The 24,524-nt window shown below is 47.7% G+C and overlaps 1 long non-coding RNA gene across 1 annotated transcript in view; it reads left to right on the top strand.

Annotated features, from left to right (window-relative positions):
- Positions 1–456: 456 nt before the first annotated feature.
- Positions 457–24,524, top strand: part of LOC139240841 (uncharacterized) — a 48,687-nt gene continuing 24,619 nt past the window's right edge. The window contains exon 1 of the long non-coding RNA XR_011588752.1: positions 457–657. This is a non-coding gene — a long non-coding RNA (uncharacterized lncRNA). The remainder of the gene's footprint in view (positions 658–24,524) is intronic.

Raw genomic sequence — 24,524 nt, 5'->3', positions numbered from 1 at the left:
TTTTTCTATTTGAAGAGCTTATTCAACTTCTCCTTGTTAGGCAGTCCCCCCCGGAGTCGAGGATGACTTGTGGGCACACTAATACGAGTTTTCAGGTGACTGAGGAGACCAATGCGGGACCTACAGTCTCTGTCACAGGTGGGGCAGACGGTGGGTGGGGGGCTTGGTTTGTCGTGCGCTCCTTCCGCTGTTTGTACTTGGCTTCCACGTGCTCCCGGCGGAGAGACTCGAGGTGTTCGGCGCCTTCCCGGATGCTTCTCCTCTACTTTGAGCAGTCTTGGGCCAGGGATAACTCATTCGGAAGAGGTCACTCAACGTGTTGGGCTGCTGGTGCTCAGTATCTGCCCCATTTACGTCGCGCGAGGCGGGGGTGGTGGGGGTGGCAGTATTGGCGGCAATAAAGAACAACTGAGCGTGCGCGACCCGCAAGCAGCTGATGTGGCGGGAAGACACGGCGGGCGCGGGTGGACCAAGAGCTCGGAACATCCCGTCAGAGCAAAACGGCAAACAGCAGCAGCATCCAGAACTGTTGGCGGCAACTGGTTGTGTCTGTCGACGCTCAGCCTCTGCAGGCCCCTTGGAACGTCCCCTCATGAAGTGGGGCCTCCAGTCTTTGGAATCATTTGTACTGCAGCGGGAGAGGATGGGATAAGAGAAGTAAGTTTGAAATGGCTGGTGTTCTGGGCCGTGCAGCTGTTATTGTGAGGCGGCCAAATCGAATGAAACGCGCCATTTCCCGTTGCTTGCCGCTCAGTGATGTGGAGGAGGACTGGCCAATTATTTCCCCCCCCCCCCATGCCTCTTTTGCTCTCTCTCCCTGCCCTCCCATTCCATTGATTCTCTTCCTTATCTCTCCAAATTGGCTGCTTGCTTCATGAGCGCTGCCATCTGGGACCAGGGAGCCGGAATCTCTGCTCTGAGTTGATTGTGCAGCTTCAGCCGTTCGCGCGCTCTGGGTCGGGTAATAGAACAAACAGCCAATGTGTTGCTCTGTACGTGACCACATGCAACCAAAAAAAACTCCCGTCGACTATGATGTGTGAGAAAAATGTAATTTCCGATTGCTGTAAGTGTTTTTTTTTGACATATGAGGGGGCCGACTCATTAATAGAACGATTCAGTCACGGCGAACCAAAACAATGGATCTCGATGGGAAACGACTTTGCTTCTCACTTCTCTGCACTTTAATCTTCACTTGCCAGTTTTTCATTTAAGTCAAATTGACTATATTCCAAATTTCCAATTAAATTTTCAATTAAAAGCTCTACATGCACTGTAGCGATTTTTTTTTTAATATACGCGAAAAACTAATATTTTCCAAGCAGTTAAGCAGGTGATGAGACATTGCCTTTCAAACATGACCTAAGGTCACTATGCATTTATTAGTTCAGTCAATAATTTAAAGAAATAGTGCACAGTAAAATGATCCAGAGTACTTAACCTCTTTCTCTGCAATTAGCCTTAATCTGATTTTTCTTTTGCTACATCTCTATGGATATAATATAGTCCATGTTGTGGGCTAGCTCTCTACAAACAGAAGACTATGGCGTGTAACAATTGACTGGTGTACAGATTACAGTTGTACGCAGGAGCTGTCTGCCATTTCTGAAGAAAACACATCCATCATTTTATAGTTGCATGGCTACCATTTTGATCTGCAATTTCAGACACACTTAACCGTTCGATCCTCCATCTCCAACCTCCCTCATGAACATTAGCACTTCAGATACCTTTCCCTGTTGACAATACACTCTGGGGAAAAAGCTGACAGTCTCCTTACATACGGTAATGTCTACTTTGTTTGGTTTGTGCACGGCTCTGGTACAGGTTTGATGAGGTGTTTGCCGATCGTGGCAGAGCAGCGGATGAGCAGGGCAAGCTGTGTTCGAGGTAAAAAACAATGAATGCTGGAAATCTAAAATACAAACAGGACATGCTAGAAAAGTACAACGGACCCGTCAGCAATTGAAATAAGACCGATGAGTTCTTATTGTGTTGGGCCTATGGGGAGAGGGCTCAACCAAAGAGCCAGCACAGGCACGATGAGCCGAATTGAACCTTCTCAGTTGGGGCCTACTGAATTTTGCCTTCTATTTCTAAATTCACCATCAATTAACAACATGCTTATTCAGTGTCAGCCAGTGACTCAGTGGGTAGCACACTTGCTTCTGAGTCAGAAGGTTGTGGGTTCAGGTCCCACTTTAGGAACTTGAACACAAAAATCTAGGCTGACACTCCAAGTGCTGCACTGTTAAACTAAGGCTCCATCTTCTCTCTCAGTTAAAGGATCCCATGGCACTATTTCGAAGAAGAGCAGGCGAGTTCTCCCCGGTATCCTGGCCAATATTTATCCCTCAATCAACGTAACAAAAACAAATGAGCTGGTCATTATAACATTGCTGTGTGTGGGAGCTTGCTGTGCGCAACTTGACTGCCCCGTTCCCTACATTGCAACAGTGACTACACTTCAAAATGTACTTCATTGGCTCTATGGTTTTGAGACGTCCGATGGTCGTGAAAGGCGCTATATAAATCCACGTCTTTCCTTCTTGTATCATTCTATGATTTTAAGTTCACCTTTCAGGAGGGAACCTTCATAACCACCTGCAATGGAGTTGCTTTGGAGAACTGAGCAAAACGAAGATGGAGGAGGGAGATCAACACATCGAGTCAATAGTTGTAATACAAACAGGAAATGCTGGAAACAGTCAGCAGGTCAGGCAACATCTGCGGAGAGAGGAAGATAGAGTTCCCGTTTAAGGTCGATGACTTCTCTTCCCATCCGGCCAGCTGAGCACAAAGAGGCTGCTGATTAGAGGCTATTAGACATGGACTCTCTTCTTCCAGCGATCACCAGGCCTCTCCTCCTCCAGCGATGGATGACCGGGCCCCTCCTCCTCCAGCGATGGATGACCGGGCCCCTCCTCCTCCAGCGATGGATGACCGGGCCCCTCCTCCTCCAGCGATGGATGACCGGGCCCCTCCTCCTCCAGCGATGGATGACCAGGCCCCTCCTCCTCCAGCGATGGATGACCGGGCCCCTCCTCCTCCAGCGATGGATGACCGGCCCCTCCTCCTCCAGCGATGGATGACCGGCCCCTCCTCCTCCAGCGATGACCGGCCCCTCCTCCTCCAGCGATGGATGACCGGGCCCCTCCTCCTCCAGCGATGACCGGGCCCCTCCTCCTCCAGCGATGGCCGGGCCCCTCCTCCTCCAGCGATGGATGACCGGCCCCTCCTCCTCCAGCGATGGATGACCGGGCCCCTCCTCCTCCAGCGATGGATGACCGGCCCCTCCTCCTCCAGCGATGACCGGCCCCTCCTCCTCCAGCGATGGATGACCGGGCCCCTCCTCCTCCAGCGATGGATGACCGGGCCCCTCCTCCTTCAGCGATGGATGACCGGGCCCCTCCTCCTCCAGCGATGGATGACCGGCCCCTCCTCCTCCAGCGATGGATGACCGGGCCCCTCCTCCTCCAGCGATGGATGACCGGCCCCTCCTCCTCCAGCGATGGCCGGGCCCCTCCTCCTCCAGCGATGGATGACCGGGCCCCTCCTCCTCCAGCGATGGATGACCGGGCCCCTCCTCCTCCAGCGATGGATGACCGGGCCCCTCCTCCTCCAGCGATGGATGACCGGGCCCCTCCTCCTCCAGCGATGGATGACCGGGCCCCTCCTCCTCCAGCGATGGATGACCGGCCTCTCCTCCTCCAGCGATGGATGACCGGGCCCCTCCTCCTTCAGCGATGGATGACCGGGCCCCTCCTCCTCCAGCGATGGATGACCGGGCCCCTCCTCCTCCAGCGATGGATGACCGGGCCCCTCCTCCTCCAGCGATGGATGACCGGGCCCCTCCTCCTCCAGCGATGGATGACCGGGCCCCTCCTCCTCCAGCGATGGATGACCGGGCCCCTCCTCCTCCAGCGATGGATGACCGGGCCCCTCCTCCTCCAGCGATGGATGACCGGGCCCCTCCTCCTCCAGCATTCGGCCCAACCGTTTATGAAGTTTCTCCTGAATTCCCTTTTGGATTTTTTGGTGACTATCTTATATTGATGGCCTCTAGTTATGCTCTTCCCCACGTGGAAACATTCTCTCTCTATCTACTCTGTTAAAACCTTTCCTAATTTTAAAGACCTCTATTAGGTCACCTCTGAGCCTTTTTTCAAGAGAAATGAGACCCAGCCTGTTCATCCTTTTCTGATATGTATACCCTCACATTTCTAGTAACATCCTTCTAAATCTTCTCCAGTGCCTCTATATCCTTTCTATAATATGGCGACCAGAACTGTATGCAGTGCTCCAAGTGTGGTCTAACCAAGGTTCGATACAGGTTTAGTATAACTTCATTACTTTTCAATTCTATACCTCTAGAAATAAACCCTAGTTCTTGGTTTGCTTTTTTATGGCCTTGCTAACCTGTGTCGCTACTTTTAGTGATTTGTGTATTGGTACTTCGGATGGAAGGCAGGAGTGATAAAATGGGGGTGGTAATAAAACAACAACAACAACAACTTGTATTTATATAGCGCCTTTAACGTAGTGAAACAACTCGAGGTGCTTCACAGGAGTGTTATGAGACAAAAACATTTGACACCGAGCCACATAAGGAGAAATTAGGGCAGATGACCAAAAGCTTGGTCAGAGAGGTAGGTTTTAAGAAGCGTCTTGAAGGAGGAAAGAAAGATAGAGCGGCGGAGAGGTTTAGGGAGGGAGTTCCAGAGCTTGGGGCCCAGGCAACAGAAGGCACGGCCACCGATGACAAGTCAAGAAACAAAAGATGGGTCCAGAGGAGGTGTAACTAGCTACAGCGGAACCATTACCAGCACCTACTGATGGGAAAATATGGTTATGACCTAAAGTTGTCGAACTCAATGTTGAGGCCTGAAAGGTGCTTGTTCCTTGAGCCTCATTAGAACAGTATAGGAGGCCGAGGTCAGTGAGGGAGTGGGATGGACAATTAACGTTGTATATTTTATCTCTTCTCCCCTCTCTTTATTATGTTCAGTCTTACACAAAGGGGCTTATTCAGTCTGAGTGCCAATTCTGCTGAAAGGTCCCACCCAAAACACGAATGCAACTTACCTCTGTCAGATGCAGCCAGACCATTCTCTCTTTATACATTTCAAACTGTGTTTGAGGAACTACTTTTCATTTGTCCAGCGTTTCAGATACGCCAGGCAACCATTTGTAAAAGGCACCTTCTCTTACACAAGCGTGTATAGGATTTGTGTGTGATGACATATGTTAATGATATTGATTTAATTTGCATACGACACATCTTCAAAGATCAGTTTTTATACAGGGTGTACTGCACAAGTGCAGGAATTGATAACAAGGCATACATAAGTTAGAATACAAGAGCGTATCCAGTCTATACTTTAAATTCTGATCTTTGTACATGGTTGACAACAGGAAAGGAAGACCTTGTAATTAATTCAGATTTCTTATTGATTGAACAGATGTGCTCGAACCATGATGTATATGAATTGTTTGACAAAAAGCAACTCTTGCTATGCTGTCGTAGGAACAGGAGGAGGCCATTCAGCCCCTCGAGCACGTTACTGCCATTCAGCTAGATCATGGTGGATCTGTCAGCAAGGCACCGGGGGTCGGTTTTGATTCGACATTGACGTCAAACCACTTCCCGTTGCTGGACAATGTATCGCAGTGTTAACAACATAAGCAAGGTGCCGGCGAATTATCCATCCTTTGTCACATAATTATGAGAACATGTATTTTTCTTGAACCTGTGGTGATATGAGTGGAGGAGAGTTCGCGACTGATTGCACCACACTGTCTCGGTGATTCAAAGCAGTTTGCCAATCTTGATTGTTATCACATCATGTGATGAAGCTGGCATCACGCTGCAGTGCGATGACATTATTTTATGTGATGGTTTAAATAACCCGATGTTCTGGAAACAAATCGATTTTAAATGCATAAATGAAGGATATCAGGGCTGGGGAGTAGATTAGGTTTTCTACTTTTTGCAGTGTGTTGGTAATCCCAAGTCAGGCTTAGCATAGGTCGAAGACAAGATAAAGCTTTGTTTACCTTAACCTCTTGTCCCACAGCACCAGTCTGACATTTCCATTTCCTGTAGTAGCTGTCATTGTAATCTGTCTGAATGACACTGACATTTGCGTGGATGTATCAACAGTTTGATGTTGCGGCCTTGTGCCAACTAAGAACCTGCTTGAAACGCAAGGATCCTTACAGCTATCGAAGAGAGAAAGAAGAAAGAAAGAAAGACTTGCATTTATATAGCGCCTTTCACGACCACCGGATGTCTCAAAGTGCTTTACAGCCAATGAAGTACTTTTGAAGTGCAGTCACTGTTGTAATGTGGGAAATGCGGCAGCCAATTTGCACACAAACAAGCTCCCACACACAGCAATGTGATAATGACCATGTTATGTCTGTAATGCACAAATGAATGACTCAACAAGTCAGTGTTGTAGTCAAACTGTAGTAACCTTGGTCCTTTATTTGTAACTCCAGTGTGAGGCACAAGCATGGTGGGCAGCCTTTTATACTGAGCCCTGCACACCTATGCAGATGACCCTCTGGTCTCTCACCGCAGTGCCCTCTGGTGGACAGCCTCTGCCACAGGGGCAGGAAACCCCGGTCTCCACCAGTTGCACCCTCTAGTGGTGCCAGCATAGTATATACACAGTGTAAACCTTATTGATGATATATCAGGTAACAAGTCTCCATCTTATGCAACTATACAGTGACTACACAGAGAGTATAACTATAGTCCGCATATATAACAGACCAGATAATCTGTTTTTGTTATGTTGATTGAGGGATAAATATTGGCCAGGACACCGGGGAGACCTCCCCTGCTCTTCTTCAATATAGTTCCATGGGATCTTATACGTCCACCTGAGAGAGTTGACGGGACCTCGGTTTAACATCTCATCCAAAAGACAGCACCTCCGACAGTGCAGCATTCCCCTCAGCATTGCATTGGACTGTCAGCCTGGATTTTTGTGCACAAGTTCATGGAGTGGGACCTAAACCCACAACCTTCTGACTCAAAGGCGAGGGTGCTGCCCACTGAGCCACAAGCTGACAAACGGAAAAGAAGATCATCCATTTTGACTGGATTGAAATCCAGGTCCAGCAATGAAGGTGCAGCATTCCAGCACACGACACCACCCAGTCATCTCATTTATGGTCCTCCAACACTTGTACATGAAGCAAGTATATAGGCAGTGATGGTTAGAAATTAGAGAAAGGGGAATTAATATGCCAGTGACTTTAGATATAATGCTGAAGTAAGTTGTAGGAAAATATCATTTCTGTATATGCGTGACAAAAATCATTTTGTTCCTCTATATGACGAGGGGGGAGAAATTGCGTGGCGCCTCATTTGGGGCGGTAACTTTTGCGGTGGCGCGAAGGTATTGCCGGGCGCTACGCGAGGGACTCCGTCACGAACTTCCGGTTTAGTGCTCCAGGAGGAAGTGGAGCACTAAATCAAGCGCGACCACTTCCCTTGGAGCGCTAAAGCCGGCAGGAGGGGCGGTAGCGGTGTGGCGCGGCCTAATGTCGAGGGCAGCGGTGCCAGGATCAGCGCTCCTTCCCTCCCTTAAAGGGAAAGGCCATCGCTGCAGGCTTTGCATGGGACCGAGGTCCCTCATCGCTGACGGTAGCCGTGATCTGCCACAATCAGCCCCGAGCTCTCTAATGGAGTACAGGGCTGGTCCATCACGGCCCAAGAAAATCATCAAAAATGGATGTTTGGCATTAGGAAGAAAAATGTTTTCACACAACCCTCATCCCCTTTAAACATCACGCACCAAGCACCTGGGCTCCCGAAGAACACCTCCTGCAACTGTAGGTGTTGTCGCCCTGCGATGCTGCAGGGGGCGGAACGGTTCCGGGGCGATGCGCAGCACGATGACGTCACGGTCTCCAGGGCGCAGGAAATCGTGGCGCTAGGGGTTAACGCCGCCGCTAACCTCGACAGGAATCTCGTGGGCGTCGGTACTCTCGCCCGCCGGTGGCGCCCCGTTATCACCCCCCCGTTGTCACTAACGGGAGGCGCAAAGGAGGCGAATTTCTAGGCCTAGGTTGTTCTCCTCAGAACAGAGAAGGTTGAGAGGAGATTGATGGGAAGTGTTCAAAATCATGAGGGGCCTGGACAGAGTAGATAGAGAGAAACTGTTCCCATTGGTGGAAGGGTCGAGAACCAGAGGACACAGATTTAAGGTGATTGGCAGAAGAACCAAAGGCGACATGAGGAACAACATTTTTACGCAATGAGTGGTTATGATCTGGAATGCACGGCCTGAGGGGGTGGTGGAGGCAGACTCCATCGTGTCTTTCAAAAGGGAGTTGGATAAGTACCTGAAGAAAAACATTTGCAGGGTTACGGGGAAAGGGCGGGGGAGTAGGACTAGCTGAGGTGCTCTTGCAGAGAGCCGGCACGGGCTTGACGGGCCGAATGGCCTCCTTCTGTGTTGTAACCATTCTATGATTCTAGGTAGTGATGTTTGATGGCAATTGTTAGTTTTTAAGGAGGACCACATGGTCAACTAGCTAGACAAATCCAAAAGAAGGCTGTCATTGAGATCATGCTGCAACAGGTACTTCCATGAGTTGTCAGAAGGCTGCCCCGTGAGCTAAAGGGGTCAGTAGTGGTAACTAAGGGATACCGAAGCATATTCTACAGTCTGGCAATAATAGTTAGCAGTTCCTTTCTCGTGGGCAAAATCTCGATCTATAAAACCTAGATTTCTTTCAGAAGCACTCTCTTTTGGAGTGCTTCTAAAATGGATGTCATGAAGGAACCACTTGAATATCTTTTGCAGACAGATTTCCTGTATGTTCTGTAAAAGGGCACTTCAGCTCTTGATATATTTGAAACCCAGAGGATTGCATAGCTTAGGAGGATCTAACTCAATGTGGTATCACACCCAATTATGTGCCCAGCCACAATTTTATTGATACAGGCCACAACACAAAACTGTTTTGTTATGAGGATGTGGCAGCTGGAGTATATGTGGGAAAATGTGAGGTTATCCACTTTGGCAGAAAAAATAGAAAAGCAAATTATAATTTAAATGGAGAAAAATTGCAAAGTGCTGCAGTACAGAGGGACCTGGGGGTCCTTGTGCATGAAACACAAAAAGTTAGTATGCAGGTACAGCAAGTAATCAGGAAGGCAAATGGAATGTTGGCCTTTATTGCAAGGGGGATAGAGTATAAAAGCAGAGAAGTCCTGCTACAACTGTACAGGGTATTGGTGAGGTCACACCTGGAGTACTGCGTACAGTTTTGGTCTCCGTACTTAAATAAGGATATACTTGCATTGGAGGCTGTTCAGAGAAGGTTCACTAGGTTGATTCCGGAGATGAGGGGGTTGACTTATTAAGGTAGGTTGGGCCTATACTCATTGGAGTTCAGAAGAATGAGAGGTGATCTTATCGAAACATAGAAGATAATGAAGCGACTCGACAAGGTGGATGCAGAGAGGATATTTCCACTCATAGGGGAAACTAAAATTGGGGGCCATAGAAACATAGAAAATAGGTGCAGGAGCAGGCCATTCAGCCCGTCGAGCCTGCACCGCCATTCAATAAGATCATGGCTGATCGTTCACCTCAGTACCCCTTTCCTGCTTTCTCTCCATACCCCTTGATCCCCTTAGCCGTAAGGGCCATATCTAACTCTCTCTTGAATATATCCAATGAACTGGCATCAACAACTCTCTGCAGCAGGGAATTCCACAGGTTAACAACTCTCTGAGTGAAGAAGTTTCTCCTCATCTCAGTCCTAAATGGCCTACCCCTTATTTGAAGACTGTGTTCCCTGGTTCTGGACTTCCCCAACATCGGGAACATTCTTCCTGCATCTAACTTGTCCAGTCCAGTCAGAATTTTATATGTTTCTATGAGATCCCCTCTCATCCTTCTAAACTCTAGTGAATACAGGCCCAGTCGATCCAGTCTCTCCTCATATGTCAGTCCTGCCATCCCGGCAATCAGTCTGGTGAACCTTCACTGCACTCCCTCAATAGCAAGAACGTCCTTCCTCAGATTAGGAGACCAAAACTGAACACAATATTCCAGGTGAGGCCTCGCCAAGGCCCTGTACAACTGCAGTAAGACCTCCCTGCTCCTATACTCAAATCCCCTAGCTATGAAGGTCAACATACCATTTGCCGCCTTCACCGCCTGCTGTACCTGCATGCCAACTTTCAATGACTGATGTACCATGACACCCAGATCTCATTGCACCTCCCCTTTTGCTAATCTGCCACCATTCAAATAATAATCTGCCTTTGTGTTTTTGCCCCCAAAGTGGATAACCTCACATTTATCCACATTATCCTGCACCTGCCATGCGTTTGCCCACTCACCTAACCTGTCCAAGTCACCCTGCAGCCTCTTGGCATCCTCCTCACAGCTCCACATAGTCTCAGAATAAGAGGCCGCCCATTTAAAACTGAGATGCGGAGGAATTTCTTCTCTGAGGGTTGTAAATCTGGAATTCTCTGCCCCAGAGAGCTGGGTTATTGAATATATTTAAGGCGGAGATAAACAGATTTTTGAGCAATAAGGGAGTAAAGGATTATGGGGAGCTGCAGGGAAGTGGAGCTAAGTCCATGATCAGATCAGCCATGATCTTATTGAAAGGTGGAGCAGGCTCGAGGGGCAAAATGGCCTACTCCTGCTCCTATTTCTTATGTTCTTATGTAGAAAGACTTTAAATAGCTAGGACATGGCCCCACAGCTTTAATCCATGGGCTGCTTCTTAAAATGGTACATTTCTTGACATTACACTTTTCCAAACCCCATTTCACTACTATAGTCATTGGAGCACCCATCACCTTCCCACCCCCACCTTTCAATCTACGCCGCCCCCCCCCCCCTCCCCCCCCACTCTGATGGGGTACATCTCAATTTGAACGCACTGCCCTCTGGTACTCTAGACACATGCGAGTCTTGTCGGCGAGCATTGGCAGGAAACTTAGCTGTGTGGGGTATCACTGTCCGTCAAACAGCCTATTTCACTCATCACCAATATGTTTATGCCTAATGGCTCTGAAATTGCAGTCGAAGACTTCTTTCCGACAAACGCCTCCACCGGTGAATTTTAACAAATTTACCTGGTAGTCCCGGAGGAGCGTGGGGAGGCCTTCTCTTTCCACGTTGCGGAGCGCGATCCCGTCCTCCAGGTTCCCGCGCAGACGGTGCAGTCACATGTGACTGCTCAACCAATCAGGTACAGTATTCCACAACTTTCTTATTAATAGCAATGGGAACTCCGTATCGACCAGTTCTCATTGCTATTAATGAGAAAAAAAAACAAACACTAAACACCATAATAAAAAACACACCTCACATAATTAAAATGAATTGAAATTAAAGTCAATAAATGTCTTAGAAAAAATATATATTTTTCCGATTTAAAAAAAAAAGTTTTGTAGTTATGGTTTAAAAATAAACTTACCTTCGTGGGCAGGGTTTTTAACAATAAAATGCATGTTTTAAGATTTAATTTAATTACGTTTTTGTCTGTTTTAAAACTCTTACGCCTGTAAAAGTAGGCTATGTGCCTGCTTTTATCAGGCGCAAGAGTTTTCAGGACATTTGCTGGGCAAGATGTGGGTAAATACCGCAATCTTGCCTGTGCAAATGTCCTCGCTCCCGAGATGCAGATTGGAAAAGCTGGTTTTCAGCGCATGCGCGTTGTGCGCTGAAAACCAGCTTTTGTGATGCCTTCCTGGGTCCGTACACACTCAGTATGGACCTGGGGAGGCCGGGATTTCCAGGCCAATAACTGAAAGTGTTCAAAGAAAATTTAAAAAAAAAAATTCCTTTAATGCCCCTTTAATTTTTTTTCCAGTGCCCAGCACTTGAAGTGCCGTAACCTACAGGGCTACGGACCAAGAGCTGGAAAGTGGGATTCGGCTGGATAGCTCTTGGTCGGCTGGTGCGGACATGATGGGCTGAAATGGCCTCCTTCCGTGCTGTAAATGCTTATGATTCTATAACATTCCTCTGTTTAAAATAAACCAGTCACTCTGCATTAAGATCGACGATAAAGGAAGACCACCCAAATGCACTGAGCTAATATTGCAACTAGCAATTTCTAGATTCATATTTACTCCCCGTTCAACTCCAGCTTTCTTAAACTGCATTACCAACCACTTTGTGTTAATGTTAGTCACCTCAGGACATGGTTGGGCCAAGAGCAGGAGCTGAAGAATAAATGCAAGGATCTTTTTCTCAGATGCAATCAGGGAAATAGTAGAGAGCAGACTATTGCATTAGACTGCTGTGAAATAGCAGTCCCCATCCCTTTCCTGTGTGCTACTGAATTTGAGAACATGTGAAGCGTTGCTGATGATAGACTTTAGTTGGACAAAAAAAACAGCACTGAATTTCCTTTGCTAGGCAAGTTATACTCCCTATCGAGTCTGGCCATAATAATGACAGCCATCTTTGTGTTTCGATTGCAGTGTCAGCTGTGGCTCAATAGGCAGCACTCTCTCGTCTCTGAGTCAGAAGGTTGTGGGTTCAAGTCCCACTCCAAAGACTTGAGCACACAAATTTAGGCTGACACTCCGAGGGAGTGCTGCACTGTCGGCGGTGCTGTCTTTGGATGAGATGTTGAACTGAGGCCCTGTCTGCTCTCTGGTGGATGTAAAACATCCCATGGAACTATTTTGAAGAAGAGCAGGGGAGTTATCCCTGGTGTCCTGGCCAATATTTATCCCTCAATCAACGTAACTAAAACAGATTATAAGAACATATGAAATAGGAGCAGCAGTCGGCCATCTGGCCCCTTGAGCCTGCTCTGCCATTCAATAAGATCATGGCTGGTCTGATCTTGGCCTCAACTCCACTTCTCTGCCCGCTCCCCATAACCCTTGACTCCCTTATTGTTCAAAAATCTGTCCACCTTAAATATATTATCTGGTCATTATCACAGTGCTGTTTGTGGGAGCTTGCTGTGCACAAATTGGCTGCCGCATTTCCCACTTTACAATAGTGACTACTCCAAAAGTACTTCATTGGCTGTAAAACGCTTTGAGACGTTCGGTGGTTGTGAAAGGCACTATATAAATGCAAGTCTTTCTTTACTGATCGCAAGAACTCATGCTCTTGTGCATTTGTCAGGTCAAAAGCGAATTGGATATATAATTGAAAAGGAAAAAAACTTACAGGGCTACGGGGAAAGAGCGGGGGACTGATTGGATTGCTCTTTCAAAGAGCCGGCACTGGCACGATGGGCTGAAGGACCTCCTTCTGTGCTCTGTAATTCTATGTAATTAATGGTAACAGTCTGTAATAACCTGTCTCAAACTCCGGTGTAAAATGCTGCACATTACATTTGATCCCCCGATATCCTCTCCTGTTCTGAGTGCTGATTATGACTGGGACTCCTCGTGGACAAAAGCACTACCGTTTAAAAATGCGTCCTCCATTTTCCTTGTCCAGGAGTGAAGCAGAAATAGCAAAGGGGCAATGCATCTCCTTGCAGCGTATCCACTCCTCATCACTGAGGTTGGGTTGATTGATTTGTTCCGAGAAAGAGTTCTCAGTGTAGATTAGGGTTTGGGCAGCAGAGGGGGAGAGGTTGGGGCGTTGGAGCAGCAATCTTCCAAAAAGAGGACCATGCGGTCTTGGTAACTGACACGCAGTGGGCTAAAAAGCTCATGTTGGGGTTGAACAAGAACGCCAAGGGTTGATAGCCCTTGATTCACCCTGAGTGGCCCGTTAGGGTGATTGATGCGTGTCTGAATGAGAGGCACGTAGGTGCTGGTGAGAAATCCAAAGGATGGCTTTGGTCTTGCTGACACTGAGCTGAATTTTGACTCATCCGTTCAAAATGCATGGAGATGATCTGTTGCAATTACTTATCACCTCTTTTTGAAATCACAAACAAGGCAATATGGTGCAGATTGTATAAAGCCAACACAAGCTGTGAACAAGCAGTGAATTCTAAATCACGCAAAATTTGCACGAGTGCTCAATTGTACTCGCTCTCCTTTTCAATACTTCTCATTCCATGCCAGCATCAAGATACAAACCTTCCACTTTGATGGAAATTAAGGTCCCGTCTCTGTGGCTCCGTGGGTAGCACCCACTCTGAGTTAGAAGATTGTGGGTTCAAGTCCCACTCGGGGGATTCAGAACAAAAATCTAGGCTGATACTCCAGTGCAGTGCTGAGGGAGCGCTGCACTGTCGGAGGTGCTGACTTTCAGATGAGACGTTAAACCGAGGCCCCATCTGCTCTCTCAGGTGGATGTCAAAGATCCCATGGCACTATTTCAAAGAAGAGCAGCGGAGTTATCCCTGGTGTCCTGGCCAATATTTATCCCTCAATCAACATCACCAAAAAACACATGATCTGGTTATCATCACATTGCTGTTTGTGGGAGCTTGCTGTGCGCAAATTGGCTGGCACGTCTCTTACATCACAACACCGAGTGGCCAGTTAGGGACTACACTTCTAAAGTACTTCATTGGCTGTAAAGCACTTTGGGACGTCCTGAGGTTATGAAAGGCGCTATCGAAATGCAAGTTTTTCCTTGTTTTTCGCCTTGGTGATGTCCTGCATTACAGGCTTTGCCCTTGCTGCCATATTTCTCAATGTGAAATAAAAATCAAATCTAATAAGACCAGTTGCAGATCAAGAGGCGAGAATGGTCTTTCTGATTTGCCATGTCCAAGGGGTGCGATGGCCAGCCTTACCCTACCATTCCCAAATTGATATTTTTCACCTCCCAGTCACTTTTTTTGTCCCTGAAATGGATGACTGAAACTGTAGTCACCAGGGCTACAGATCAATTTGATGCTGAGGAAAAATGCATAGCTCATTGCTTACCTGTTAAACTAAGTATGACTGAGTGTGGCCCCAGCCCCACAGGCGGCCGCAACTTTCTCCATCTAAAATATCGGTGAGCCTGGTGGCAGATTCTGCAATTACCTGCCTTGACTCCTCCATTTCTCAAAGCTTGCACATACCACTACCTGCAGTCAATGTGCAGTTGCAGCTCTCGATGTGCTTGTCCCATGTACTTAGGGAATGACTTTTCCTGTGGCCTCTCTGGGAGGGGTCAGTGCACTGTCAGAAGCAAATCCTTTAAAAACAATGCCTGCCTGGACCTGCGTTAGGCTCTCTTCCTAGCTCGAATCTATTCACTGAAGTTGTTGGAATGAATTCACTTGGCTAATTGGTTGGTTTTGAAGCACAAACCTTCACGGACCACAAAGAACTGATACTTGAGAATTTAGCAGCAGAGTTTTAACAGTGAGTACACATTCAGCTAGGCCCTCGCTTGAAACACGTATGGTAACAGCAGGGCTAGGAATCTCATTACACTGGGCCAGGCCAATGGATAGTAAACGGCTATGGAACTGAGGTGCCAGTGATCCGTGGATTGTAATATCTGCTTTCCATTGTCCCTGAATGATTTGCTTTGGCCTTGAAGGTTTGCGAGAGGGTGGTTCAGCTTCTTGCTGTGTATACATTTGCCAATTTATCTCTGCTTGTGAATGCTGGTCAAGTTGTTTAGGCTTTTGAGAGCCATTGTGTTGCCTTGCTCATTTATGGCTGGGTTACAGTAAGACCTTTGCTATCTGTCGTTGAAGAAAGACTTGCATTTCAGTGGCGCCTTTCACGACCACCGGGCATCCCAAAGCGCTTTACAGTCAATGAAGTACTTTTGGAGTGTAGTCACTGCTGAAATGTGGGAAACATGGCAGCCAATTTGCACACAGCAAACTCCCGCAAACAGCAATGTGATAATGACCAGATAATCTGTTTTTTTGGTGATGTTGATTGAGGGATAAATATTGGCCAGGACACTGGGGATAACTCCCCTGATCTTCTTCAAAATAGTGCCATACGATCTATTACGTCCACCTGAGAGAGCAGACGGGGCTTTGGTTTAACGTCTCATCCGAAAGACAGCATCTCCGACATTGCTGCACTCCCTCAGCACTGCACTGGAGTGTCAGCCTAGATTTTTATGCTCAAGTCTCTGGAGTGGGACTTGAACCCACAACCTTCTGACCCAGAGGCGAGAAAGTGCTACCCACTGAGCCACAGCTGACAGCCCCTGATGGATAATGGGAGAATCTCCAAATTTGGTCTTAAAGGTGTGAAATACTGGCTTGGAAATCCCCGGGTCCGTACTAAGTGTCTATGGACCTGGGAAGGCATCGGGAAAGCCGGTTTTCAGCGCACAATGTGCATGCGTTGTAAACTGGCTTTTCCGTTCTGTCAAGCTGGAGCTTGACACATGATCCGCAACTCGGGAGTGAGGACATTTGCAAGGGCAAGATTGTGGGATTTACCCATATCTTGCCCGGCAAATGTCCTCAAAATTCTTGTGCCTCAAAAAACAGCCTACTTTTACAGGCATAAGTGTTTAAAAACATACAAAAATATAATTAAATTAAATTAAAAAAACGTTACATTTATTTTTAACCATAATTTAAAAAACTTTTTAAAAACTCGGAATTATTTTTCTATAAGATATTTATTAACTTTAATTTTAATTATGTGAGGTGTGTTTTTTATTTTTTATTATGTGTTTAGTGTGTTTGGTTTTTTTTCCCCATTAATAGCAATGAGAACTGGTAGATACGGAGTTCTCATTGCTATTCAAGGGAATGCTGTGGAATACTGTACCTGATTGGGTGAGCAGTCACACATGACTGCACGTTCTGCGTGGGAACCTGGAGGACGGGAGCGCACTCCGCAGTGTGGGAAGGGAAAGCCTCCCCACCGGAATCCCACGCTCCTCCCGGACCACCAGGAAAATTCATAAAAATGTTTCAGGTCGGAGGCGTTCGCCCACGGGAAGCCTCCGACCCCAACTTCAGCCCCAATGTGAGCACTGGAGTGAGAACAAGTACCGTACAAATGGCGCAAATTGAATGTAATCTTCCTTGGGCCGTGAGGTTGATTTTTATGTTGGACAAGAGGAGATGGTGCAAAAGCGAAATACTGCTGGAAATCTGAAATAAAAACTGAAAATGCTGGGAACACTCAGCGGGTCAGGCAGCATCTGTGGAGAGAGAATGTTCGGGGTAACGTTTCAGGTCGATGACCTTCCATCAGCACTGGAGATCAGAAGAGGAGATGCTGGCTGTCTCGTAAGGCAATGCCTCGTGCAAAGCTTCATCCTGTGATAGTTCTGACAGATAATCAGGCAGGTTGGATAATGGGGATTCCATACCAGGTTTAACTGCATGTAGAATGATTCTTGGGTGTATTCCGTGTTGGGAAGCAGAGTTGGGAGCATGTTACAAGATAGTAAGGTTTCAAAGGGCTCAGCTGATGTGATCTGTGTTATTAATGTGCCTTCTGGATTCTATATAATAGGTATAGTTCTTTTTGTGGAGGGTGGGGTGGGGGATTTGCCAGTAGTGTAACGGCAGGCTCCCATGGTTATAGAATCATACAGCACAAAAGGAGACCATTCGGCCCATCGTGCCTGTGTCAGCTCTTTGAGAGAGCAATCCAATTAGTCCCATTTCCCCCCTCGGCTCTTTCCCCATAGCCCTGAAATTTCTTTCCCCTTCAAGTATTTATCCAATTCTCTTTTGGAAAAAACGAAAAAGAAAGAAAGACTTGATTTATATAGCACCTTTCACAACCACCGGACATCTCTAAAAGCGCTTTACAGCCAATGAAGTACTTTTGAAGCGTAGTCACTGTTGTAATGTGGGAAACGGGGCAGCCAGTTTGCGCACAGCAAGCTCCCACACACAGCAATGTGATAATGACCAGATAAACTTTTTTAGGTGTTGGTTGAGGGATAAATATTGGCCAGGACAGCAGGGAGAACTCCCCTACTCTTCTTCAAATAGTGCCATGGGATCTTTTTACATCCACCTGAGAGAGCAGACGGGGCCTCGGTTTAAGGTCTCATCAGAAAGACAACAACAACAACAACTTGCATTTATATAACGCCTTTAATGGGCCAAGGTGTTTCACAGCACTGTTCTCAAAACAAAATTTGACACCGAGCCACATGAGATATTAGGACAGCGGACCAAAAGCTTGGTCAAAGAGGTAAGTTTTAAGGAGCGTCTTAAAGGAGGAGAGAGAGGTAGAGAGGTTTAGGGAGGGAATTCCAGAGCCCAGGGCCCAGGCAGCGCTACCAATGGTGGAGTGATGAAAATCAAGGGTGCGCAGGAGGCCAAGACAGCACCTCTGGCAATGCAGCACTCTTTCTGTATAGCGCTGGAGCGTCAGCCTGGATAATTTTCCCAAGTCTCTGGAGTGGGGCTTGAACTCACAAGCTCCAGGCTCAGAAGGCAAGAGATGCTACCCACTGAGGCAAGGGTGACCGTAGCTTGACAACCTTTGAGTGGCGACCTTTTCATCAAAACTGACATGGGCCGGTGAAGCGAGGCGAGGTTCAATGTTTCACCTATTTCCAACTTTTTCAACAAAAGAGAACTGTCCACACACAATTGAGTAAGCTGCTGATGGTCAAGTTCCGAGCAGGCACAGGAGGAATAGTCGCTTGGCAGAAGCGTGACCAGCTGGGCTGGCCTGCGGCCGTGGGAGCCATACCCAAGGGAGATTCGCCGCTTTCAGGAGAGGAGTGGAGAAAAGTTAGAGGGGACAATAAAATGCCCTTGGGATTCTTGTATTGTGCCCTTACAATGATTAATACAGCAACTGGAAGGCTGCACTTGCGAAAACAATGGGTCCCAAAAGCTCTTAATTGCCGTGGTGTATTTGAGCACTGCAGAGGTGACAGGATTTTTTTTCCAAGGATCCCTTTCAAGAGCCATAAGGAAAAGGTATGCACGCTATAGGACAAAATGACACACAGCATGGGTTATGAATCTTTGGAATTCCCTACCCCAGAGGGCTGTAGAGGCTCAGACGTTGAGTATATTCAAGGCTGAGATCGATAGATTTTTGGATATTAAGGGAATCAAGGGATATGGGGGTCAGGCGGGAAAGTGGAGTTGAGGTAGAAGATCATCCATGATCTTATTGAATGGCGGAGCAGGCTTGAGGGGCCGAAAGGTCGCCTCCTTTTCCTATTTCTTATGTTCTTAAAGGGCAGAAAAGGCCAGGGTTCCATAGCAACTAAGTTGCCGAGAGAAAACGGTCTAGTCAATGAAGTAACAGACAAAGATGATCAGAGTGATAGAACAGTTATTAAGAGTATCAAAGAACGTAAACATTGTGTTTGAATTACCATTTTAACTGCTTTTTTTGCCTTCTGGTTGCCAATTAGCGTCAGCTCATTGCTTATCGTGTGCAGCTGTCTGATAACTTTCGACTATATTAATTTTCCTTCATTTTTTAAGGCAGCTCAAAATTAATACTTGATTATCTCCCGCCTGCACTTCCGTCGCTCTGAGAAATTTTGGTTAAATTGTTTAGATTTAATGTATGTAATTAAATGACTGTTGCCGTGTCAGCTCCAGTGCACAGATGTGTGTGGGTGATTGGAGTATGGATTTATGAAAATTATTTTTTCTTAATGGGGAGCGAACACAACACCATCAATTTGGACTCATTTGGCAAATACAAAACATGAGGCATTATGTGTTTCTGAACTGAATGTTGCTGGCAGCAATCCTTCTGAGACAGTCAGCCGGAGAATTTGAACTCCTTCCCCTCCCCCCACGGGTGATTTAAAAAAATATTAGTTTCTGGGATGTGGGCGTCACTGGCAAAGCCAGCATTTATTGCCCATCCCTAATTTCCCCTTGAGAAGGTGGTGGTGAGCCGCCTTCTTGAACCACTGCAGTCCTTGTGGTGAATGTGCTTCCACAGTGCTGTTAGGGAGGGAGTTCCAGGATTGTGACCCACTGTCGATGAAGGAACGGCCGATATATTTTCAGTTCAGGATGGTGTGTGACTTGGAGGGGAACGTGAAGGTGATGGTGTTCCCATGCGCCTGCTGCCCTTGTCCTTCTAGTTGGTAGAGGTCGCGGGTTTGCGGTTTGGGAGGTGCTGCCGAAGAAGCCTTGGCGAGTTGCTGCAGTGCATCTTGTAGATGGTACACACTGCAGCCACGGTGCGCCGGTGGTGGAGGGAGTGAATGTTGAAGGTGGTGGATGGGGTGCCAATCAAGCGGGCTGCTTTGTCCTGGATAGTGTCGAGCTTCTTGAGTGTTGTTGGAGCTGCACTCATCCAGGCGAATGGAGAGTATTCCATCACACTTGTGTTTTGGATGAAAATCAGGTATTGCTATTGGGTACATTTTAGACGGATTTTCCGATGGGATTCACAGGGAAAGAAGAAAAAGAAGAAAGAAAGAAAAACCTGCATTTATAATTAACACCTTATCACAGCACCCCAAAGTCCTTCACATATAGAAGAAAGACTTGCATTTCGATAGTACCTTTGACGACCATCGGACGTCTCAAAGCACTTTACAGTCAATGAAGTACTTTTGGAGTGTAGTCACTGTTGTAATGTGCGAAACGCGCCAGCCAACTTGCACACTGCAAGCTCCCACAAACAGCAATGTGATAATGACCAGATAATCTGTTTTTTGTTATGTTGATTTTGGGATAAATATTGGCCAGGACACCGGGGAGAACTCCCCTGCTCTTCTTTAAAATAGTGTCATTGGATTTTTTACATCCACCTGAGGGAGCAAACAAAGTCTCGTTTTAATGTCTCATCCGAAAGACGGCACCTCCAACAGTGCAGCACTCCACTATCAACCTAGTATTTTGTGCTCAAGTTCCTGGGGTGGGACTTGAATCCACAACTTTCCCACTCGGGGGCGAGGGTGCTGTCCACTGAGCCACAGCTGACACTTTTGAGCTATGTATGAAGTGCAGTCACTTGCTTTTGTCAAGGGAATGCAGCAGCCATTTTGTACATGACAAGGTTCCACAAACAGCAGTGAGGTGGTTGTTTTGGCTGGTGTTGGTTGAAGGAAGATGTTGGGCAGGACACCAAGAGAACTCAGCAAATTGGGGCTTCTGTCACTGGAGCAAAGAGGGTATAGAGGTGATCTAATAGAAGTTTTCAAAATTAGGAACTGTTTTGAGAGGGTGAATGGTGAAAAATTGTTTGCACGGATTGGTGAATCAGGATATCAATTCAGAATGAACACTAGAAAAATAAAAGGGGAGGATAGAATTTTTTTCACATAGAAGGTTATTAGAACATGAAGGCCTAGAAATCGGGCACTACGTGACCTAAGGCACCCAAATTGCGGGTAACAAACGAGTGCACGCTACCGGTTGGAAGTGTGCCAAATGCCATATTGTATAAAGACAAACCAGCCCATTTCTGGAGGTCCATTGCCCTGGAGAAGGCTCTGGACCAGAAACTAGGCCCCCATTTTAACCTGGGGCGAGACTGCGCTGTGTGGGGTGGGGACGTGAGGGAAGTGGCCATGACGGCGCCACCGTGCAAGACTCGGGCCACTTTAACATCTCAGCCTCATTCTAACGACAGAAATAAGACTTCCACGCGAAGCTGGTGGGAATGACGTGGAGGCGGGCGGGTGGGAGTAGGATTTCGGGCGGCTGGAGGCCGTCATGGAGAGCTAAGTGAACGGTCCTCAGTATTAAGGTACGTCATGGGGGGGGGGGGCGGTGGGGCGGTGTAGTGGGGTCCAATGCAAATTGTGACTGTGGGGAGAGGGGGCAGGGACAAGCGCGGGGCAGAGGAGGCCCAAGGTTTCCTTGTGGGGGTGGGAGGAGCTCCTTCTGCTCCTCGTGGCCCACAAAGAAACCATTAAAAAAACACTTGCCTTCTGGCCCTGGATCTTGCCTGTCGGCGGATACCCCAGAAACTTTGGTATTGGGCGTCGCTGCTGCGATCCCCAGTCAAGATCGGGTTGGGGTCCGGATAGGAGTCAAAATGGAGTCGGGCTTGAATGCTGTGGGGACGCAATGGGTTGTGGCCGGCCGCCATTTTAAACCCTGGCAGCACCGTTCTCTTCAGGGTTAATATCGGGGCTATAGAATGTGCAAATGCGACTTTGTGCAGTCCTGTTCCCGTCGCCATGACATCATCGCATCACCACTGCACCATCAATCAGTTATAGCGAATAATACAAGAGCTCACAGTAAGCTGGCAAGAGACCAAACTGTTAGCATGCAGCCAAGAAAACTAGTGTTGGGGAAGACAGCGAGCCCTGTAACAGGTTTATCATGCTGTGCTTGATGATGAATCTCTTTATGCTGTCAAGATCAATTTGTTTTCCATGATTATATGTTTTTTTTTTACTCTCCTGATCACTTTCTCCCCTCCCTCCTATTCTCCTTGCTGGGATATGGTTCCACAGGCATTGGGTGCCCATTGACACATTGCCCAACTCGCCGGTCTTCATACCTTGGCCGAGACCATGAGTTCTGGGAGGATTTTCTCTCAAATTTGTTCACAGGATGTGGGCGTCACTGGCAAGGCCAGCATTTATTGCCCATCCCTACTTGCCCTCGAGAAGGTGGTGGTGAGCCGCCGCCTTGAACCGCTGCAGTCTGCGTGGTGAAGGTACAACTCAGGGTTAAGAGTCAACCACATTGCTGTGGGTCTGGAGTCACATAGGCCAGACCAGGTAAGGACGACAAATTTCCTTCCCTAAACGACATTAGTGAACCAGATGGGTTTTTACGACAATCCGGTAGTTCGTGGTCACCATTACTGATACTAGCTTTTTATTCCAGATTTATTTAATTAACTGAACTTAAATTCCCCAGCTGACGTGCTGGGATTTGAACTTATGTCTCCGGATTATTCATCCAGACCTCTGGATTACTGATCCAGTAATATAACCATTCTGCTGCCGGATAGTCAATTGGCAGCCACTGCAGCTGACCCCAATCCCGTCCTCACCTGAAGTCGAGTTTTGGCAGGGGTAGTTGGATAGTGATTGTGAATGTGATCCCGGCTGGTTCTTCCCTCTCTAATCCAGAGGTTCCCAGGCCAACTGCAGTGCCCCTGACTGCCACTCTGGCTGAGATGAACGACATGGCGGGGGAGGAGGGGGTGAGAAGTTTCGACAAACCATTAGTCAAAGCTTAATGGTTCCATAAACACATGGGCATGCTTTGACCCTGAGCTTCCGGCCACATATCCGCGGCATAACTGAAACCGCCTATTTCTACCTCTGTAACATTGCCCCTGCCTCAGCTCACTTGCTGCTGAAACCCTCATCCATGCTTTTGTTACCTCTAGACTTGACTATTCCAATGCAGTCCGATCTGTTCTCCCACATTCTACCCAAGATAAACTAGAGGTGATCTAAACCTCGGCTGCCCGTGTCCTAACTCGCACCAAGTCCTGCTTATCCATCACCACCCCCCCCCACCCCCCGTGCTCGCTGACCTATATTGGCTTCTGGTGAAGTAACAGCTCGATTTCAAAATTCTCATCCTTGTTTACAAATCCCTCTGTGGCCTCACCCTTCTATCTCTGTAATCTCCTTCAGCCTCCCAACCCCAGGAGATGTCTGCGCTCCTCTAATTCTGCCCTGGCCTGGAGACGACGAAGGTTGAACAGGTTCCCACTGGTTCTGTAGTTTAGTTCCACTCCAGCGGGGAGCTTGTTGAGTGTGAGGTGGAGCATTGCAGCGAGGAAGATTGAGAAGAGGGTTGACGCGATGACACAGCCCTGCTTGACCCCGGTCCGGACGTGGATTGGGTCTGTGATGGATCCGTTGGTCAGGATCACGGCTTGCATGTCGTTGTGGAGCAGGCGGAGGATGGCGACAAACTTTTGGGGGCAGCCGAAACGGAAGAGGACGCTCCATAGTCCCTCGCAGTTAACAGTGTCAAAGGCCTTTGTAAGGTCAAAGGCCATGTACAAGGGTTGGTGCTGTTCCCTGCATTTCTCTTGCAGTTGTCGCGTCGTAAAAATCATGTCCGTTATACCCCATATTGGATGGAATCCACACTGTGATTCTGGGAGGAGCTCCTCAGCCACAGGGAGAAGGATTGAGGAGGATTCTAACGATGACCTTCCCAGTGGCTGATAACAGGGAGATTCCTCTGTAGTTGCCGCAGTCGGACTTGTCCTCTTTTTTTAAACCTCCAGGCCAGATCCAAGACCGTCCCATCCTCTGTCGTCGAGCTACAGTATGCGGACGACGTTTGCGTCTGCGCACATTCAGAGGCTGAACTCCAAGTCATAGTCAACATCTTCACTGAGGCGTACGAAAGCATGGGCCTTACACTAAACATCCGTAAAACAAAGGTCCTCCACCAACCTGACCCCGCCACACAGCACTGCCCCCCGGTCATCAAGATCCACGGCGTGGCCCTGGACAACGTGGACCACTTTCCATATCTCGGGAGCCTATTATCAGCACGGGCAGACATCGACAACGAGGTTCAACACCACCTCCAGTGCACCAGCGCAGCCTTCGGCCGCCTGAGGAAGAAAGTGTTCAAAGATCAGGCCCTCAAACCTGGCACCAAGCTCATGGTCTACTGGGCTACAGTGATACCTCTTTGACCAAGCTTTTGGTCACCTGCTATAATTTCTTCTTATGTGGCTTGGTGTCGCATTTATTGTTTTTTCTTAACTGCTGTGAAGTGCTTTGGGA

The sequence above is a fragment of the Pristiophorus japonicus genome, chromosome X, assembly GCF_044704955.1.
Source record: "Pristiophorus japonicus isolate sPriJap1 chromosome X, sPriJap1.hap1, whole genome shotgun sequence".
Classification (NCBI taxonomy): Eukaryota; Metazoa; Chordata; class Chondrichthyes; family Pristiophoridae; genus Pristiophorus; species Pristiophorus japonicus.
The sequence above is the reverse complement of the archived record's forward strand: the minus strand, read 5'-3'. Positions and strand labels throughout refer to the sequence as shown.